Here is a 16,058-nt window from a genome sequence, read left to right as displayed (position 1 = left end):
AGAGCAGCTATGACCAATCGTATTTACGTAAACCTTACCCTACGCAGAACTTTGGAGGAACACTACGTGGTAAAAAAACGGAAATGTGGCCTCTAACGTAGCAAGGTGCAGGATGTACTCATAAATTACCAAACAAATTAAAGTCATTCTTAACAACTATTTTTATCAGCAAATTACAAAGTGAGAATTAAACTTTTAAAGACAAGGACCCTAGGGATGTATACATATATATATATATATATATATATATATATATCTTGCATTAAGCTGCGATATCACACACAAATATTTTTTTCTTGTCTTCCGTTGATTGTTTTGTGAGTTTAGATGTAGGTAAAACTGAAAAGAGCTTGAGTACAAGTTGTGAAACAATATTAGCCGAAGGAAAATGAAAAGTGGGCACAAACTCGCACCAAGGGAATCATTGAAATCTTAAAATAGGGAAACTGCAAAATCGCTAATTAACTTCGTAGAGAGATACTTTAAGAAAGAAAACCAAATCCCACAACGTCCGAGATGCTGATGGAAATATATTAATAGAAGATAAAGTTATTGTCAGGAAATGGATTAAATATATTTAAGTATTTCACCGAGAGCCTTAACCACTTAATGATGACAAAATCAAAAAATCAACTGTAAGGGAAGAAACGAACAGAGTCCAAAGACACTGAGATGCGTATTTGAAAAAGATTTAAAATGCCATGAAATATTTAAAGAACATCGAGGAAAAAACCGAAATTGACAAAATAATCGGGTAATTAAATATGGAACTCAATATCTATGCAAAGAATACGTTTTTGGAATAATCTAAGATAGCTACAATACTGGAAAAGTAGCCAAGGAATTCGGAAAAAAAGTGTGGTGATTGTAATGTCAAGGAAAATATGACTGATAAATGCGAATAACACAGTGCATTGAGCAATAAAAATGCCTGACGCATTAAAAATGCTTACTGGAATAGGTGGCCATGGAATTTAGGAACTAATAAAGGAGGTTTTATCAATTAGGATTCAGGAATACCGAGGTTTACATCCCAGTTCGAAAATATTGGCCGAAAAATTGATGTGTGTGTGTGTGTGTATATATATATATGATAGAATGAAGATACTATAGCATTTATCACAGGGAGCGTTATGTGCGGAGGCGTGTTTTGGGAAAGGGAGCATCCCAATAAAGAAAGAATTCCTGCATGAGGCACGGTGGTTATGGAATCTAATATTTAGGGGTGTGATATATTGTCCAAAATAGAAGGCAGGTCATATTTGGTACTTCAGAAGGTAAACTACATTGCTAGGGGTACACGAGGAGTAGGAAATTGGTGGGAGAGAGTTAAAAAGCGGGTAGGAGAGGGATGTAGTTCGGGTTTTAAGAATACAACATGTTTTTATCTAGGTTTATTGCAGGGCATGGGAGTGGCTTTGAGACTAAGCGAGGATTAAGTATGTGGATTGGTTGACTTGAGGAGATCTGATAAGTTGGCGAGGCGTTTGAAAGTAACGGAGGGACATTTGGGAAAATGGTTGGAGGTGGAGTGGTGGGTTTTGAGAATAGGATAGGGATTTTTTAGGATGTATCTCAGAGAATCAAGGCCACGGAAGTATGTGGTACAGATTGAAAGAGGATAGGTTGCTGCGATAGAGGAAGGTTTGGGAGTGTAAGCATGTCTTCGGAATTTATTTATTAAGAGAGATTGTGGACAATATCGTCGGAGGAGGGAATGGTGTACGTTTAAAAGGAATTAATCAAGGCAGTCGAGCTGATCGCAGATTCTGCGTCCTCTTATGGAAATGGAATAAGGTATGGAGCGTTTGGTGTGGTATGGGCAGCAACATTTATAGAGTAAATATTGTAATTTGTTGGCCGGTTTTATGAGTACAGAAGTATGGAATGTTTTGTCAATTAATGATACATTTACATCTAGGAAGATGATTTAGGAGGAGGAAACCGTAGAGGTGAAGGAAACAAAGGATGAAGTATTTAGGTCGGGAATGAAAGTTTTCAGGGATCCAGTACCATGTGGCCAGAGATACAGTTCCTGTAAGAAAAGAAATTCTTCTTATTTCCGAATAGTCATAAAAAAATTTTGAGTACGAGATAGCTAGTCTAGTTCTCAAATCAGTGTCTCTAATCTGCAGGAATAATTTGTCTTTGTAGAGGTAGGCGTATTTCCATAGGGCACAAAACGGTTAAAAAATTTTGTTAATTAGTGGAAATGACGAAGAGAAACGGATGTTGAGAAAATTATGCTAAGGAAAAAAGTGCATTTTGTTCTACTGCCCACTAGCATATGTAGAAAACTACTCAATGGCTAGATCCCAAAACAAAAAGGTAATATTTATATGATTTAATCCCATAATTTTTGCATAATACTTTAGCATTAGTAGTGTATTTTGAGTATATCTCTTTAAAGGGGCAAAACGAAAAATGACTAACTGCACTTAGTGGGCATTAACGGTTGCTTTTCTTAAAGAACACATTCCGCAATCTCATTTAGATTTGGAACATACGTACTCTTGGGAGATTTTATGGAATTAAATTGGCATAAATATTGAAGTCTACCTTATATTATCCACCAAACCGATTGAAAAGAGTGTACATATAGAGTGCTTTAATTTCCTCTTAATGAGTATATTCATTTTCTCTCCAACATTTTAACGCCTTCATCCATTATAACAACTTTCGGAGCATCCAACTAAAATCTTTAAAATGTACAAACATTTTGAAAAAAAGGTCTTTTAACCAGATGAACCAAGGCGGAAAAAATGGGAAAAAAAACTTCAGATTCACTCCGCGGAGGCCTTCAAATCCAGCCATTTCCCTTGCTTTTTTAACCTACTAAGATAAAATAAAAGTTCAAATTGGACGCTAAACTAACCCTGGATTCATAATCAGTCCAGCTCTCTTTATATAATTTAAAATCGCACAATTGGCTTCTTTTATCAATAACCTACTTATAAGGGGATATTATTTTTTGTGAATATGAATCTGCACACATTTTTCACTATGGAACAATTACCACATAGAGGTACGTTTGGATGCATTGTCGAGTGTGGTATCATCTCATGAAGGAGGAAAGATCCGATCCACTTCTTTCCATTTACGTGAAATAAAAGAGAATAGAAAACGGAAAATATGAAAAATGTGTATTTAAAGAAAAATCACCTAGAACTCAATCGAGTGTTGGTACATCTTTTAGTTTGCAGTTCCATTTAAATCAGTCAGATGACAGTATGAGCCAGCGACTTATTATGGGGCTCAATTTCCTGATGACACATCGTACTATAGCCACATTCGGTCTGACAATACTATATTTCTTACTGTTAGACTAGAAAGTATTCTATTTGTTAACATGTATTTTCATGTTATTAATTTAATAGATCTAGATAAATGATTGATTCCTGAAATAAAATCCAAGTTTGAGGTAACCTTTCTATTCTATGTTTTAGAGAAAAGAACTGCTTATTCCCCAAGGGTGTTGGAAAAGATTTATGTATCATAGCATAAAAGATACATGTACATTTGAATACTATGCACGTCTTACTCGAAATTGAATAAGACATTATTCATGCTGAGATCATTTTAAATATATGTTGGATTTGTGAGCCAAAGGATATTTGATACGTATTATTGAATAATCACCTAATGGACCCAATAGCTCGAGGTCATTGTTTTATAATATGATCTGCACAATAAGTAAACGATGAGTATAAACTTTATATGTATATCTATCAGAAACCGTTCAAGGTCATGCTAACTTCTAAACAATATTTCATTGAGCGGCTCAAGAGACATGTACAAAACTTTCACTTTAATTACCTCATATTCAACCAAAAGAGCAGTTAATATGAAGTGAGTGCTATCACTGAATATGCTATGATAACTCGTTTCAAATTATCTAGCGTTCAGTATTGAGTTTTAACGGAGAATGAAGCATGACATATTTTGACAAGATTTATTCCGTTTTGCAGAAAAATCTCTGTTAAGTCCCCGTGTGACAATTTTATTATAATGTTGACAAATTTTTCCGATAGTATTCTACGACAACGTTTATACCAAATTAGTGTTGTCAGTGATTCTCCTTTCAAACCTCTAAAACTTATATAACCATGCTAATATATCAGCTTGCTGCTCGAGCTACTCGTATGCTGTACATCTAGGAGGAGGTCCGAGAAGTCATTGAAATATATGTCATTTATTTGTTATTATTTAGTCTACGTTTATAATATATTAACTATTTGGTTCATTATTCATTTATTTTTGTTTACTTATCATTTTTCCACTGAGAACATTTCTTTATTTTACATTTCAGTTAGACCAGAGTAAATATTTGAACACTTGCTCAAAGTGTTGCTAATACTCGTATCTCTCGCAATTCAAATCAACGACGGAACAATTGGACTCGTCATAGTGACGTAAAAAAAATTTTTCATGGTTACGATTTAAACTTTAATATTCAAATCGATTCATCGTAGGTATGCAATTGAAGTAACGCCCAAAGGTGACATCTCGGTTAAAAATAGCAAGTCGGGTATCGTCGGCGTAGGCGTTGACCTTGGCTTCCCACCCTGAGGGCGCGGGTTCAAATCCCGGTGGCGTTGAATATTTTTCAGAGGTATCTCGATCCCTACTTGAGGTGCTTTGTGGAGGGCACTTTGAGTAAGTACGCCGTCCGTCGGATGGGACGGTAAACTGCGGACCCCTTGGCGCCTTTCGTAAAGAGTAGGCTAATGCCGACGTCGGGTTTCTCTCCACCCTTCATCCTTTCCTGTCCATCCCCTATGGCGCAAATGACCTTAGCTGTCGGTCGCCTCCCCTCAAAACTACTACTAAGGGCGTTGACCCATGCCCCGTGAATCATGTAATTCCCCCAAACTCTAGTGGCGTGCTAAATGCATAACCTTTAGGATATTTGAAAAAAATGTTAGCCTGTACGAATGTTTAATGAAGATGAAGAAGTTTGCACAAGAGGATCTTTTATTTCCACATTCAAAAACTAGAAACCTAAATAACTTTCTTATAGCTGTACCCGTGCTCCTTTTTGCCCTCCTTTCAATTTTTCGTGGCCAAAAACCCATTTAACCTTCGACGACTTTTTTTTATGGCTGTCATTTTAAATATGTGGCATTTAAGAAAAATAAGTATTTATAATATTTTCCCAAACTACGTAAAGAGTCTTATTTATCTGATAATCATCTTTGAACCACGGTGAGAGCTTTTATTTTCCAACTATTTGGAAATTGAACCTTGTCAAGAATATCTACTGGCCAGTAGTTATAACTCGTAACAAGGAAATACAGCATGTCATTTCATCGTATTTATATGTTATCAAAAAAGAGAGCATGTAAAAAAGTTATTCTGCCACTGTAATAGTTGCTTATTATAATGCACTTGGCAATATTATATATTGATTAAGCTAAATAATATCCAGCGATAGATGTGTAAATTACAATCTAATCACCTTACTTGACCTTTATGGCCATGCTAAATAAAGTCAATGGCCATAAAATGCCTATTATTGTGAAGATCAATAAAATATCTGATTCCATTTAAAACCACCTTTATTTTAAACTGATTAAACTTTGGAATAATTCACTCCTGATTGCTCTAAAGTGAGAATTCAAAGTTGTGAATGCTATAATTTCCCACCAGCCCACGATTCATCTCCTTCCTTTCCTACCAAGTCATGAGTTTGTCGCCCTCGTTCAATTCCCATCGTAGAATCTGCGGGCGAGAATGACTGCGCCCCTGAACTGATGCGCACCAAGCGGTGACCATGTGGAACTACGAGAAACCATCTCAAAGCTAACCGCCGCGCAGATACAGCCAAATTAAATAAAATCTGAATATTCCAACATTAAATATGAAAAATGTCTCTTATTACGAACAGAAATGAACAGAATCATCTATTTATTTTGTAGTATTACAAAAATTACATGAAGTTATTCCTTATAACAATATGCAAGATTTCAAATTATTTATGAAATCATCAATTTGCTTTCAAATTTCTGCTAAACGGAAAGGAAGCTAAGCGAACAATATCGTGTGGCTTCATTATTAAACTTCAAAGATTAAATGACTAGAACACTGTAAATTATTTTATTTAATAAATAAAATTTGGTATGTTCAAGAAAATGATTTGAAATATCTATGAGTAGAAATGATGATTTTCGATCTTCGGACATTCTGTATTATGTCTGTAATAATTTTTAAAGGCATTTTTGGAGTGAAAACGTAAATAACCCACATGAATGATAAATAAGTTACAGCTAGCTAGCTACCAGAAAACTTAAAAAGCATTAATTAGTCGCGATTACCCTGATTTTTAAACATCATTAAGGAATTGCATATTTCCATGTGAGCGCTTTATTTAATTGCCTCACTGTGGAAGATAATCTATACTCAACTCACCCATTTTTTCATATTAATCTAAAATAACTAATATTAACCAATTCTAATTGAACTTTGACGGCATGGTATAAGTGCCACAAGAATCCGAGTAAGGTGCTCGCACTATCTCACAAATCTGTATTCTCAATCCAAGCTCAAAACTTGGCTCTGTTATTTCAACACCAAGGTGCGTTTCGTGACAATGTCCCCAGCTTCTTACCACCATCCCTATCACGAACTGTTTCCTCAAAAGCCAGGGCAACACAAATCAAATTCCCCGCGCCGACGCCAACACAGTAGCGTGGAGGTTAACTCTTTCGCCGCTAGATGTCTCTGAGGTGGTTGGCAGTAGGACTAAGGGCCATCGATGCCTTATTGCAGGGCTTTAAACCCAAATAGAGAGCGAAGGGAAATGAATACTGTGGTTCCAGAGACAAAACATCTACGGTCCCTCGCGTAACACTCTTTGTGCTCACACTTAAGGGTTAGCCGCATAACGACAGCGTAGCAGTGAGAAGACACAAGCCGTTGTCAGGTAATCTCCTCCCAAAATTTATACAGTATAAATGGTGAAAACATTCGATGGGTGATATAGATTCGAACCTGTGAAAAAGCTTCGGATTGAAATAACCATATGGGAATATACTGCACACTATTTGCTTATAGATATTTAAGTATCAAAATGATATCTTTAAAGCCATGTATGGAATATATTTATGAGAATTTTGTCTTTATATAAGTGTGTTCATATGTATAGCTTCAGTACATGTTTTGTAAATGACTTGGACATAATAGTTTTACTTTTAAATTTCTTCAATATTACCTACACTAAAAAACTCTCTTAAAATTTTAACAAAATGAGAACCTCAGGACAGGAACTCATATATACTAATTTGTTTCCTATGTCAATATGGTAACAGGTTTTTTTGTTTTTTCCCGATCAATAAAGAGTCCCTGTGTTCCTGATTCACTTTTACTTTTCATCTAATAAATACAAAAGGTTTGATAAAATTATTTAATCAACGTGTTAATAAACCACCCATTTTTTAGCCTCACTCAATTTAATACCGAGCCGAAACATCAATCAGAAGACAAATTAATTGATTCAAATTGGAGAGGAAAACTGAAAATAAACTAAAAAAATTTGTTTGCAATTCTTAAAAGGCAGCTTGAAATGACGTAACTTGACATTTTTACAGCTTATTCATTGAGACCAATCAATTATGAGAGCATAAGTGATTTAAGATAACTGTTGAAAAAAAGTATCCGATGGGCTGTTTACATTGTTGTTTTAGCAATTGATTAAAATGAGAATGATTTAAGTTTTTATTGAAAATATAGGACTAAAATGATACCTAATGTAATAAACACATTTCCGCTAGTACAACAATTTCATGCAAGGAAACAGAACTTGCCCGAAAATAGATACTCATCAGGAGAACCCATTCTGAATCTAAAATCTATTTCCGATAATTACTATTAAAGATCCATACGCCCTCTGTAAGACATAATTATCGATTAATTTTCTTTTCAATCGATTAGTAATGCCACCATCTCACATACGCTTACCATGCTTTCAGCAATATTAGTCCCTATTCGCGGTGCATGACGTATAGTAAAAATACCTGTATAATACCCCTCCAACCTTCCCTAAAATATGGTAGAAAGGATAAATGAGCACCAAAAAATAGCGATATAGAATGTACAAAGTTAATAAAATTTTCGTACAAATAGGATTTAATGTATATTATTTATAATATTCTACAGGTGTTCGTGGGTAATTCAATTGATGAATTTATAATTTAATATTTTTACAGTTTTTTAAAGTAATTTCTAATTCCAACTCAAATTTACCTGTCTCCTTTGTGGTGTTTCCCGATAGGTGGGCAACACGCGACACCATTTTCTAAATAATTTTTGTCTAAATAATGAAGCTCATAACAGCAAAACAAAGTAAAAATAATTACACAACTTGAAAATAGCGATTAAATTCAATATGCTACGGCCGTCTTGAGAATGTAATACTTTTAGGATTCAAAAACAGTTTTGGTAGTAACGAAAATTCAAATGCTATTTTTGGGTTGATTGAAAAATCGTTCCTAATGTCATCTACCATTTTGTTTCACTCATAATATTTAGTTCCGTTGATTCGTTAATTTTTTTTATATTCCATTTGCAAACTTGTACTGTTCTCATAATTTCAAGTTTTGATTCCCTTCAAAGACCACCTTTCACTTGTTAAGATAATTTTTTTAATTTAACCTTTAAAACCTCCATTTTTACTGCCTTATTTGTGTTGCAGGAAAGCATTAAATTTGTTTTACTCGATAGAGACTATGACGTATCTACGTTGAAAGGATCTTGAAGTATCACAATATAAAACATTTATAAAAATCTGGGCGGGTTGCTACAATACATACTTCAATATTCGGGCTTGTTTTTAAGCTTTAATTCGTTTTAAAATCCCTTAAGTGTAATGATAAATGTATTATAACCACATCACAGTTATCAATATGAAGTTGCGATTAACACGTAAGGGTAAGGCTCACCCAATACTATGCCAACCAGCATGTGAAATTCACACATCAGGATGGGGGGGGGCACTTCCTTTCCCTATGCCGGCCATGGTTTTCCAGAAAGGTATCGTACCCAAAAAATCACACAGATTTGGAAACGCTGAGGATGCTAAGTGGCGTCCCCAAGAATCGAACCTGAACCCATCGGTCAGTAACTCAATGCTCTACTCACTAGACTACTACATCAAATTGGTTAAATACATGATTTTCATATTTACATGCATTCTTTGTGAAGTAAGTATATCACTAGTGATACACCATTTACGAACTATTGGAAGATTTATCGTGAACATGATAAGAACTTGTAAACTGACTTGCAGCTTCGGGAAACAGTTTAAACAGATCAGCTACACTTAATTTAGAGCTTAAATGGTAGGAATCAATTTTTCCTATTGGACAAAAACTTATTTGAACTTGCAATATATCGATAACTTTTAAATTTTGCATTTACAAATGACCACAAAATAGAAAAGGATAATATAAATTTATATGGTGTTCAAGTCACATTTGAATTTCGCGAATTACATATATGTAATAGCATTTAATGGGAAATTATTCCACAGAAAACATTTACTCATACGAAAATTACACAGTATATACTGTCTACCAATATTTTATAATATCATGAATTCGATGTGGCCTTCATTAAATGGTTTTAATTTAAAATAGTGACGTTGGTTTCATATAGCTAATGTTTAGAGCACAGCCTATGAACATTCGTTATACTTTGATAAAACTTAAAGCTATAAAGGAAAAAGGTATATTTACTGTCTCTAATAAGGCTTAAAAATGAAAGGATTTAATATAACGGCCTCAATGCTTAGTAATGGTTTAAGTGCCTTCTCTATTCATAGTTAACAAATAGTGGGAATATAATAGACTAAAAAAGAAGAATAAAAAGGTTAAATTGAAAGAAATAATATTTACATTTGGTAATAGTTTCATATGAAAAATTCCAATACTTATATATTGAGTAATAAAAATATATAAACGGATGTGAATTTATCAAAGAGTGCAATTTTTTGCAGTCTTTCTGACTTTATTCAACTGCATCATTGGTCAAAATTTTTCGCAATTGAAATAATAATTAATAGGTATATTATCATTGTATGTAGAACTGCCAAATTTCGATTTTCCCGGATCTAAATATCCAGTAGATATGACCGTAAAGAACTATCGGGTAACAGTGGAGGTGTGTGTCAGTAAGCGGTTTTTACTTCAGGGTCCCTAAATTGCATAAACACATGCTATTATAAACGAGCATCACGTGTATCAAGAAATAAATCAGAACGTTAACGTAAACATAATAAAAGTTAAATATAAAAGTGACGTGATTTCTGAAAAAATCACCTGGTATGACAGTGGGAAAATATAAGAAAGACAAAGACCATGAGACCAAAGGAGTTTGAATCCGGTCTTGGAAAAACAGAAATACTATATTTCTTCTCCTCTTGAAGAGGCAACATCAGCATTGGATATTTTTTCTGCGGGCACGTCCGACTTGTTTCTTCATCAAACACAATGGGACTCTCTCCCAAAATCTCCAATACTCCCATATGTCTTCATAAACGCGCCGCGAAACTTTTAATCGACTATCAAGAAAGCCATATGAGGTTATTCATATTTTTAATGGAATATTAAAACTTAATACTTAACGAGTACAGGTTATTTACCACGGATATCTCTCCTTGAATTTCTTCGTAAAAAAATATTTTTAAGCGAAACAAACTCATTCGTGCTTCAAATGCATGAAAAATGATTGTATTACCCATTATATTCTGTAGAGTAATGAGTAAATAGAGTTCCACTGCACCATTTCGTATACTGCTTCCATTCCATCATAAAATTATTGATCTACGAGGGTCATCCGGAAAGTAGTACCCATTCGTGAAATAAAGACACAAAAGTAAATATTAACAAACATAAAAAATTTTATTTGAAAGAGGATACTTTAAACTACTTCTCAACATAATCTCCAAGCAAATTAAGGCATTTGTCATAACGTGTGACAAGTTTCTGTATTCCTGCTGCATAGTCCTTCGCCGCCAGCTCATTGAGATACGCGAGGGACCCATCTTGCACAAATTTTTGCATAATGCAGATGGTGTTTAACAATTTCATGAACAATTGTTCGAGAAACATTGGGAAAATGCTCACAGATGTCATCAATTGTGACGCGCCGATCGTTCCTCACGAATTCGTCAACTGAGCTCACCAGTTGGTCTGTAATGACAGACGGTCTCCCCGAACGCTCATCGTCGTGTGTGTTCCCCCTCCCCATGTTGAAGTTGCGACACCACCGCCGAACAGACGACTCGTCCATTACACTGTCTCCATACACCTCCTTTAATTGGCGATGAATATCACATGGGCGAACGTTTCTTGCATTGAGGAATTTAATCACTGCCCTCACTTCACAACTGGCGGCGTTCTCAATTTTTTTAAACATTGTAAACAATCACAGAAACAACACAGGCAATGCTAGCGTCACGCAACTTGGCTCAGAGAAGGCAGACAAGCCACTGAAGCTATCTGACCTCGTCCAGCGGCTACTCGCGTCGTCAGCACTTCATGCGGCACGAACGGGTACTACTTTCCGGATGACCCTCGTATATCACGCGTAAAATTTTCTCAAAGTAAAATGCTCAGAACTGTTGTATTTAAAATCGCATTCATGTTTAGAACTAAAGCGACAACGTTTAAAAGAACTTCATTAACGATAACTACCAATTAAATTTTTAGATTTATGATGATTAATTAATTTGAATTTCACCAAATATATTGCTACTCTCTAAATATTTGATTGTGAAAAATAGTTTCCAGGAAATTTTTCTCCAAGTAACGCAAACGGTAGTTAAATATTTCTTATACAACTGACGTTTATTGGTGATATATAGCTCTTCCTAAAGCTTTAGATTTTAAAAGAAAAGTACCACAGAGTAAAGGAATGGTTAGGAAAAAAAAGATGAAAGGATAAATTTATTGAATACAATTTAAAACACCATAATTTGATGAAGACAGGCATTTTGGTTGCAGTTAATGGGAAACTTAATGAGTACTCCATGAGCTAAGTAATAAATACTATTTATGCATTGTCCAAACCCTAAAAGCAGAGACGTAGTCAATAAAAACCTTGAGTGGTGAGATAAGAAAAATCAACTTATGAGTGATAAGTAGAACTTCATTTATATCGTGTTTCCTTGCGTTCATATTATCCAAATTTACAGTAATTTCCTGTAAGAATTATCCTCTAATCAATATAAACATTTTCACTGTCCTCTTTTGTATTCAACCTACAATGTAAATATGTCACAAAGACGTTGGTATTTATTACGATAATTAATGTATCAGAGTAATTTTCTGATTCTGTTACTTATTGCTGACATAAAAACTTTATATTCAAGGTTTGAAAAATATGGCCGTAAGGCACCGTAAAGTCTACATCAATCAATACAATTCAAAAATAAAATTTCCCTAATACCGTTCGGTTCAAGAAATAAATGTACCCAAAGTGATTGAAAATTTGGTATTTTTAAACGACATTACACCATAAAATGTGTTAATTATTACTGTATGTTCTTCAAGATACGATGGTAATATGTTAATATACAGGTATCACATAATCTCAAGGAATTTTACAAACTACTTTATTTCTATGACTTAATATATTCGTTCAACAGCTGTGTCGCCACGAAACCATTGCGAAAAAGCTTTACCCAAACGAACTTCCTTTTCACGCTCGACTTTCCACCTAATTTTCACCCCCAAAGGTTTATTCCAAAACTATATATTATTCACTTACAAAGGCTTTCAAAATTACCCCAACTTCAACCGCACAAGAAGGAGAAATTCGAAGAAGAGAGAGAGAACTATAGTAGGGAGTTGGCCGGAGTCGGAGGAAAGGGACATTGGGATACGAGGGAGTGGAAGTGATGGAGAAAGGGTGTTCTGCGAGTGGAATGAGAGTAAGAGGGGTTAGGGTTAGACCTTTTTCCCTGGAACTCCCTTTCCTTGAAAGCTCACTACCGTTCCTTTTCAAAAGAGAAAAAGTCTGGAGGTCATTGTCGCTGACCCTACAACGCCCCTTCAAGCGGACCGTGGAAATCTCAAGGATCAAATCCTCTCATCTTTCTTACGTACAAACTGCTATAATTTTGGACGCAAGTTTAGAAATAAGAATACTAGATTCGAGGATATGGAGAAAACGCAGCATAAACTTAGTCTAATTCTGGCTTTGAAAGGTTTAATTTGAAGCCGAGTGGAAAAAGGTAAAATCAATTATCCATTGCCCAAGCCTTTCTTCCGTTGGACAGACGCTTCACGGAAAATGAATACCTTCTCATCATACTTCAGTTGGGTTTATCCATTTTAATGGATAAACCCAACTGAAGCTTTGCTTGAATTGTAACTTGCTTGAATTGAGCAGTTGTAGACTTCAATTATAAGATCATTTTGGCAGTTGAGGGCTCAGCTTAGAAGGTTCAGCTTCATATAGAGCATTGAATCCACACTTTCAAATGATAATGGAAAGTTCCTCCCGCTGTGACATCCTTTCTCTCAATAAATCTTGGAACTTAACAAATAACACAACTTGGTGTTAGAGAGATTTATCAAAAGTTATCCTAGATTTTTACCGGGGGCACTCCAAGCAAAGTGACCACCACCCAACCCTTCAATGAATAGCGACACAAAATATTTTACTAAAAATCATCCACAAGAAGCAATAAGTAGCGCATAAAGTAAGTCTATATTTCTTTTTAATGGAATTCATTTGATGAAAACTCGAAATTATTAATTTATAAAATATCCGAAAAAGCGTTCGTCAATATGAAAGAATATTTACTTTCAATGTTCACTCTTCAGAGTAAACGTATTTCTTATGCTACCGTCCAGGAAAAATATATGAATAAATAAATAAATACAAACAGGTTACACCTGTGTGAATATATATATACGAGGGTCATCCGGAAAGTAGTACCCGTTCGTGAAATAAAAAGACAAAAGTAAATATTAACAAACATAAAAAATTTTATTTGAAAGAGGATACTTTAAACTACTTCTCAACATAATCTCCAAGCAAATTAAGGCATTTGTCATAACGTGTGACAAGTTTCTGTATTCCTGCTGCATAGTCCTTCGCCGCCAGCTCATTGAGATACGCGAGGGACCCATCTTGCACAAATTTTTGCATAATGCAGATGGTGTTTAACAATTTCATGAACAATTGTTCGAGAAACATTGGGAAAATGCTCACAGATGTCATCAATTGTGACGCGCCGATCGTTCCTCACGAATTCGTCAACTGAGCTCACCAGTTGGTCTGTAATGACAGACGGTCTCCCCGAACGCTCATCGTCGTGTGTGTTCCCCCTCCCCATGTTGAAGTTGCGACACCACCGCCGAACAGACGACTCGTCCATTACACTGTCTCCATACACCTCCTTTAATTGGCGATGAATATCACATGGGCGAACGTTTCTTGCATTGAGGAATTTAATCACTGCCCTCACTTCACAACTGGCGGCGTTCTCAATTTTTTTAAACATTGTAAACAATCACAGAAACAACACAGGCAATGCTAGCGTCACGCAACTTGGCTCAGAGAAGGCAGACAAGCCACTGAAGCTATCTGACCTCGTCCAGCGGCTACTCGCGTCGTCAGCACTTCATGCGGCACGAACGGGTACTACTTTCCGGATGACCCTCGTGTATATATATATATATATATAATGGGCTGATACAATATAACACAAATAGAAAAGAATAGACACATTTAAAAGAACACTCACACGGTAAATTGTTCGAGCTTTCGGCCCTCTCAGAGGCCTTCTTCAAGAGAGACTGCTCTCTTGAAGAAGGCCTCTGAGAGGGCCGAAAGCTCGAACAATTTACCGTGTGAGTGTTCTTTTAAATGTGTCTATTCTTTTCTATTTGTGTTATATTGTGTCAGCCCATTATTGTGCCGCTCGTGTGAGTTTTTCCGTACAATCGTTATATACATATATATATATATATATATATATATATATATATATATATATATATATATATATATATATATATATATATATATATACATATATATATATATATATATATATATATATATATATATATATATATATATATATATATATATACACTCACACATATTAGAGGAATTTACATGTCCAAATTAATTATTCAAAACACCTTAAAGGCCCCATTACAAGACCCATATTTTAATTTTTCAACCAATTTTTCAACGAAGATTAATTACGCTGGTATCTCGATGCAATATTTCCTTTAACATTGATTGGTGTTTACCACACAATGGGTAAACCACGATATATCTCTCGGTAAACTATACTCGGAGGCTAAATAACCCTCTAATCAGATTTCAGGGAAGGGACCACCGGCAGGGGAGAATCTGTCAAATTGGATAAAAGTAAGGTAGAGGCCTGGAACATGAGATCCCAAAAAGTAATTGGCTAGCTGGAAAATACGAAGATAGATATGGCCACGAGTGGTCAGAGAGAGAAATAAAATGGGCAGAGGGCCTTACTGCATTTGTTCGCCTTCCTTTTCCGCAACACTTTTTCTCACTAACTAGAATTTTTGAACCGAGCTATCTTCATTCAAGTAACACTGACTTCCTTTAAACGAGATAATGGGTACAATCTCTTTACTTGATTCATACCTAATGATTTTCTTCTTATGCTCTTCACCTCCCAGCATAAGGTGTCTTCATTTTCTCTGGCTCTTAAATCTGTCAGCATCTCACAACCTGTCATTCTTTTACTTTTCTCTTGTCTAATCGGTTCTTCACTATGCTTAACATTTAATTTTTAAGGAAAGTTAAGCTTTGTTAATTATTTTCATTTATCCATTTAAATAAAGCGCAAATTCTTCCACCCGTAGGTTCCGAAACCTCACTATGTTTACCATTCGTATTTTGTCCCCTGTAGATCTTGCTTAACGTTTTTAAAAGAGAGGGCCATTTCGCTCTATACAGTTCATACATGCATTAACATTTACAATTATATTTTCAATTAGTGTACATTGGTATTCCTTCATTTTCATATATTTTGATAAATGTACCTTATATTAAACACG

The sequence above is a fragment of the Hetaerina americana genome, unplaced genomic scaffold (assembly GCF_022747635.1).
Source record: "Hetaerina americana unplaced genomic scaffold, ioHetAmer1.1.p SCAF_1, whole genome shotgun sequence".
Taxonomy (NCBI): Eukaryota; Metazoa; Arthropoda; class Insecta; order Odonata; family Calopterygidae; genus Hetaerina; species Hetaerina americana.
The sequence above is the reverse complement of the archived record's forward strand: the minus strand, read 5'-3'. Positions refer to the sequence as shown.